The 6,926-nt window shown below is 38.6% G+C and overlaps 1 protein-coding gene across 2 annotated transcripts in view; it reads right to left on the reverse strand.

The window, feature by feature from the left end:
* ME1 (malic enzyme 1) overlaps nucleotides 1-6,926 on the reverse strand; it is a 98,720-nt gene that overhangs the window by 35,416 nt on the left and 56,378 nt on the right. The window lies entirely within an intron of this gene.

Below are 6,926 nucleotides of genomic sequence, written 5' to 3' on the forward strand. Positions count from 1 at the left end.
ATGTTTTTTTTTAATTTATTTATTCATGAGAGTCAGAGAGAGAGAGAGAGGCAGAGGGAGAAGCAGGCTTCCCGCTGAGCAGGGCGCCCGATGCGGGGCTTGATCCCAGGACTCTGGGATCATGACCTGAGCCAAAGGCAGACGTTCAACCATCTGAGCCACCCGGGCGCCCCTGGGGTTTGGATTCTTATGTGGACTCCAGCTCAACCTGTTTACTAGCTGGATGAATTTAGAGAAATTATTTTGTTGTTTTGTTTTGTTTTAAAGATTGTATTCATTTATTTGAGAGAGAGTGAGAGAGACAGAGCACAAGCTGGGGGAGGTGCAGAGGGAGAGGGAGACCTTGGGATCATGATCTGAGCCCAAAGGCAGATGCTTAACTGACTGAGCCACCCAGGTGCCCCTAGAGAAATTATTTTGTATATCAGTTCCCTCATCTGTAAAATAGTTGCACTGTGTGAGATAAAACAGTACTAAGTGCTATTAGATTCTCCCACCTAATTACTCTAGGGACTCTGAAACCTACTGCTGATCCCGTCTACACAAAGTAAGTGTCCAGTAAATGCCTGCTGATAATGGTGGTGGTGGTAATGAGGTTTTCAATACATTTGGAATTTAATTTAATCTTCAATCTGAAAAACTGATAGTTAATAGCAATTAAAATCTGATGTTATGCATCCTTTAATTGGCTTCCTACCTATGATAATTATGGATGGATTCCGAAGGTGCCAGACAAAATTAACGTAAAATTTATTTAGGATGAAGACTGAGTTGTTTTCATCATGCCCCAGGGTCACAGAAACTTCACCAATTCTACATTTACTACGTTGACATATAAGCTTTCACGGATCACAGAGCAGTTTTCTTGCTTTTAAACATAATTACATAGCTCAACTACTTTATTGGCTCATGTCTGAAATAAAACTTTGGACCCTCCTGCAGTACTTTGCAGCTGTATCTACATTTTACTCCTCTAAATAACACTCTACCTATAATGGTTCCAAATCACTCACAAGGTAGCAAAACTTAGTTAAACTTTAAACACCCATATTTGGTTTAAAAAAAATAGATTTAGAATAGGTTTGATGAATGACACAATGATGAAGTGTTACATATGCCAAGTACCAAAGATGAATTAAACATTTTACCATCAGTATAGTATGTTTGTTCTTTTCAATCTTTTGGTTCTTTGTTTCTTTCTTGTAGAATTTGGTAGTCATAAATAAGATCACGATAAATGATATTATTGAAGACCTGTGTGTCACATGTTTTTTATTTAGAAACAATGTGAAACATGAAAATAAAATGCTTGCAATTTTGAGCCACCATTATAATAAAGTATGAACTGTGGTAAGTCATACATTAAGTAGAGGCTACTCTTCTATACATTATTTAAAATGAAAACCTGTTTTCTTTGGGAAAATACCTAGCAATGGAATTATTGGATTATATGGTATTTATATTTTTAGGTTTGGGGGGAATCTCCATACTGTTTTCCACAATGGTTGTACCAATTTGCATTCCCAGCAACAGTGCACAAGGGTTCCTTTTTCTTCACATACTTGCCAACACTTGTTATTTCTTGTCTTGTTTTATTTTAGCCATTCTGACAGGTATAAGGTTATAATCTTATTGTAGCTTTGATTTACATTCCCCTGATGATGAGTGATGTTGAGTATCTTTTCATGTGTCTGTTGGCCATCTGTATGTCTTCTTTGAAAAAATGTCTATTCAGGTCCTCTGACTATTTTTAATCAGATTATTTGTTTTTTGGTGTTGAGTTGTATAAGTTCTTTACATATTTTGGATATTAACCTCATATTGGATATATTTGCAAACAAATGAAAACACTAATTCAAAAAGATACATGTACCCCTATATTTACTGCAGCATTATTTACAATAGCCAAGATCTGGAAGCAACCCAAGTGTCCACTGATAGGTGAATGGATAAAGAAGGTGTGGTGTGTGTACACACACACTCACACACACACACACAATGGAGTATTACACAGCCATAATGAGATCTTGCCATTTGCAACAACATGTATGGACCTAGAAGATATTAGGCTAAGTGAAGAAAGCCAGACAGAGAAAGACAAATACTTATGTGTGGCATCTAAAAAACAAAATGTCCCACTGTGTGGACATCGCAGGCAATAAGTTCTGGACAGGAGGTGAAGACACCAGACTATATTTCTGGGACCTGAGGAGCTACCAGAGGTTGCAGCAGCACGAATTACGGCATGAGATCTTAGCATTACCCACGGCCCCAGTGAGGAGTGGATGCTAGTAGGCCTGAGAACAAGCAATATCATAATTCTCCACAAGCACCAGAGGGAGAAGTTTAAGGCAGTCCTTATACGTCAACCACCACAACCTCAAGTTTGCCTTCTATGGGAGCTATTTTGTGACCACACTGGACGAGGCGATCCACTGAACAGCCACACCTTCTCTACAAAGGCTGTTTCAGGTAGAGGAGCCTACGGACGTCCTGTGTTGTGATGTGTCTTCTGACAACCAGTATCTGGTCATGGGCTCCAAGAACAGTGCCATGGTTTACGAGCTCATGCACTGAAGTTTGCGTGCCGTGTTCCTGCTGGTGAAGACCCAGAGGAGGCTGGTAGGCTGAGGGGATGGCAGCCTCCATGCCCCGATATCTCTGCCTGATCCTTGGTGCCCGGGCCTCTGTCCATTCCCTGCCCCCAGGACACACCTCACCCGTGCTTGAAGGTTTTTATGATATGGTGTAGGGGTTTTTCCTATGTTATTATTCTTACCACTGATTTCTGGGTTTGGGTGGGGAAACTTGCCTTTATAATTAACAAAATAGAAAAGCAAAAACCAAAATAAATAAATAAATAAATAAATAAACAAAAAGCAGAGTCAGATCTATAAATACAGAGAATGAACAAACTGATGGTTGCCAGAGAGGGAGGATGGGCAAAATGGGGGAAGGGCAGTAGGAGATACAGGCTTCCGGTTACAGAATGAACAAGTCACAGGGATAAAAGGCATAGCGTAAGAAATATAGTCAATGGTAATGTAATAGTGTTGTATGGTGACAGATGGCAGCTACACTTGTGGTGAGCACAGCATAACATATAGAGTTATTGAATCACTAGGTTGTACACCTGACACTCACATAACATTGTGTGACAACTATACTCAAAAAAATAATAATAAATACAATAAAATGAGAGCCTATGTAAAACTACAGCAATCTATGTAGAAAAGACAACACAACGGTATCAGAATGGTTTGTCTCTTACATCAAGACAGACTCACAAGAGCTGTTAAATAGAAAAAAAGAGAATTTTAGAGAGGTGTTAAGTATCCAGTCACTAGATAAGTAGTTATTCACTAATAGTAGCTCAAGCTATCTCAATCTCAGGCTTTTTGAAGTAAACTGGCCCAAAGTTTGGATTTGAGGGACTCTAAGCTCCCTTCCAACCCTGAGATTCTATCATTTTAAGGGTCTCTATAGATTCTACCAGAACCACAAGATTTAACCAGCTGAAGAATCAAAGTTGAAGTATTATCAGCAATCACTGTGTTTGTATTATCATTTTGATTTTAAATAGACCTGGGCATTTAAGAACAGATAGAATAAAAATTTCAGGAGATCCAGACTATAATATGGTGACATCTTTTTATGGTTATGCTGGATCATTCTGTATTAAAAGCCAAGATGTTTTAAGTTTGTACATATTACCTCAAATAAGAGAAAATAAACCTCTGTCTACATTGGATGGCAGAGCCTTCTATTTAAAAGTATATTCCATAACATCTCATGAGGACATAAACTTCTCTTCATAGAATTAGTTAATAAAAATCAAAAAGATACTTTTAGCACTACCAAAAAGTTAATTGAACATGATTCTTGCACATGTCCTAGTCCTACTTCCTGGTACTATTTTGATTTAAATTTCACTACAGTCAAGGTAGTAAATGCAACTGACTGAGCCACCCAGGCACCCTACAGCAAGACAATATTTCACAAAAATGCAAGTTTCACAATAAATTGTTCCAAAGTAATTTTTGTTTTGAGATTGAAAACTAAAGTTTTAGATACGCAAAGATAGGCTGACGTTTATGTCTGTACTATAACTTTTAGAGTACTTAATATTTAACACTGATCAAAGGATGACGTTTACTAATGCAGTAATTTGGTAAATCTGATTAGAATTACTATGTATAACTAGCAAAGGAGACGGATATGTAATCAATTATAATCCTCACGTGCCATTAACTAAATAGATCAGACAGAACTAGAAGCAAGGGGAGCAGGAGTAACTTTGTTGAATCAGGGGCCACAGCATTAGGAGTATATGCTACCCGAGCACGGTATCAAAGGATTAACATAAGAGGTCCAGGACCTCCGACAGGGCAAGCATGTGCAAAGACATGGAGGCAGGGTGGACTGGCCAAATGAGGGACTGAACACATAATTTAGTTTTCCCTCCCCCAAATAAACTCTACTAAAACAACAGAAAGACGATTAAAAAAAAAAAAAAAAAAAGATCAAGGAACCAGAAGAGGATAGTAACAAAATTTTAGAAGCTAGAAGGCAGATGGGCAAATGGCAACAGAGAGTAGATGTGAAAAAGCTGAATTCTTGGCCAGCCATGGGGAATGCTAAGAAGCAACTGGATTGAGAAAGCAGAACTCTCAAAAGGCCTGGCTATAGGAGGCACCAAGTACCTCTGAAAGTGCAGATGAAGAAGAGGCGAAAAACAGGAGGCTGCTCAAAAATCTGTTGAGTAGTAGTTATAATCTAGGTCCATTTTTCTCACCTTCTAGCAGATGGCTGACCCTCCACACTCTGGAGGTTTATTTAAAAACTACAAGTTTATTTTCTAGAAAGGATATCTGGATTGTAAGACAACAGGCATAACTGTCAGGCATCAGGTATAATTGGGTACAAGGATGCCATACTTGAAAACAAGAAGATTAAATGCAAATTTACATACTCAATATGGAGGACCCCCAATCTTCCCCTACTTGGCTCAAAGAATACTGGCAAAAAGCTCATCCTAGCAGAAAGCTACTATCAGGGGTGCCTGGGTGGCTCAGTCAGTTGCTTAAGTGTCTGCCTTTGGCTCAGGTCATGATCCAGAGTCCCGGGATAAAGCCCCGCATCTGGCTCCCTGCTCAGATGGGAGGCAGGGAGTCTGCTTCTCCCTCTGCCCCTCCCCACTTGTGCTCTCTCTCTCTAATAAATAAATAAAATCTTAAAAAAAAAAAAAGAAAGCTAATGTCAAGAAAGAGACTGAAAAAATCTTCTCTGTGGAATCTGAGCAGTGTAAGAGAAAAAAAAAAAGAAGAAGAGACTGGTAAGGAGGATTTCCTTAAGGAAATGGCTCAATCAAGTATCTTACAGTAACGACCCAGAATACAAGCTCCATTTGTATACCAAGCCTCCCAAAATGTAAAAGGAGCAAGAACACAGAACACATATGAAACTGTAGGTATTATAGTGTTGCTGATGCTGGAGAAGTGTTGGGATAAGATCATGCAGGGCCTTCTACTACATACTAATAGTAATTATATATATGGTTTTATATACATATAAATATATAATGTATACATATATATACTACATACATAAATAAAACTAAAATTATAAACTATATAATTATAAAATTATATAACTATAATCTATTACAGGTAACAGACGGCTGCTGAAAGAGTCTAAATTCGGAAAGCAGTTGAGGGGGAGTAGATTTGAGAGTTGGAGGCTGGTGGTACGTAGACGAGTTAGAAGGTCTTGCAATTACTGAGGAGAGAGGATATGGCAACAATCCAAGAGAGAAGCAAGTTGAGAGGGAGGAAATATTTAAGAGATAAAAATCAACAGGTCTTAGTGATTAAATGCATAGAATGGGTGAGGAAAAAGTCAAGAATGATCATACGTTTTCTTGTTTGGATGACTAGAAAAAAAGTTTGCAAGGAAAATAGTTCAGTTTTGAACTTACGAGTTTGTGCTTCCTATCTGTGTGCTGCTCGGGGGGCAATGTCAAGAAGGTAGTTAGATACACAGGTCTGGAACTCAGCCTAGAAATCTGTCAGAGATAAAGCTCTGGAGTTTGAATACCTGCAGTTGTATTTAGGTCGTGTGGATTGATAACACTATTCAGTGAGTGGCTAAAGGAGAGAACCCAAATGAAGATAAACATTTAGGGAAAAGGGCAGAAGAATGTGATACAGGGGAAGATGGCTAAGTAAAAAAAAATGATCAAAAAGGAGTGGGAAGCAAGAAAGTATATGGTACCATGGAACCAAAGGGAAGAAGTAGCAACAAACAGAAGAAAAGTCAGTCAAGAAAGAAAATGCTAAATAACTACTGGATCTGGTGATTCCATCCTGGTGATCTTTCAGAGAGCCATTTTAGTCATATATGCTAGAGCCCAAGCTGGAGGGCAGTGTGCTGAGGAATAAATAAAAGATGAAGAACAGAGACAGCAGGTGTACAGTAGTCCTTGGAAGAGTGTAGATAAGAAAAGAAAGAATGAGATGGAGATGGAGATGGAGATGGAAACGGGAGGGAAACAGGGTCAAGAAAAATATTTTATTTTTATGTTTTTATGGGAAGAATGACAAGGGCTGTTGGAGGAAAGAATGTTAGGGTCAAGGCAATTATTTTCAGAATTAAAGCAATTTAAGCATGGGAAGAAGGCAGTAGAGAGGAAGAGGCTAAAGACACAAAAAAAGAAGCTATCCACTAATTTTTTTTTATTTTATTATGTTGTGTTAATCACCATACACTACATTAGTTTTTGATGTAGTGTTCCATGATTCATTGTTTGCGTATAACACCCCGTGCTCCATTCAATACATGCCCTCTTTAATACCTATCACCAGGCTGACCCATCTGCCCACCCCCCTCCCCCGCTAGAACCCTCAGTTTGTTTCTTAGAGTCCACA

Source organism: Leptonychotes weddellii, chromosome 8 (genome assembly GCF_054177405.1).
Source record: "Leptonychotes weddellii isolate Sample4059 chromosome 8, ASM5417740v2, whole genome shotgun sequence".
Taxonomy (NCBI): domain Eukaryota; kingdom Metazoa; phylum Chordata; class Mammalia; order Carnivora; family Phocidae; genus Leptonychotes; species Leptonychotes weddellii.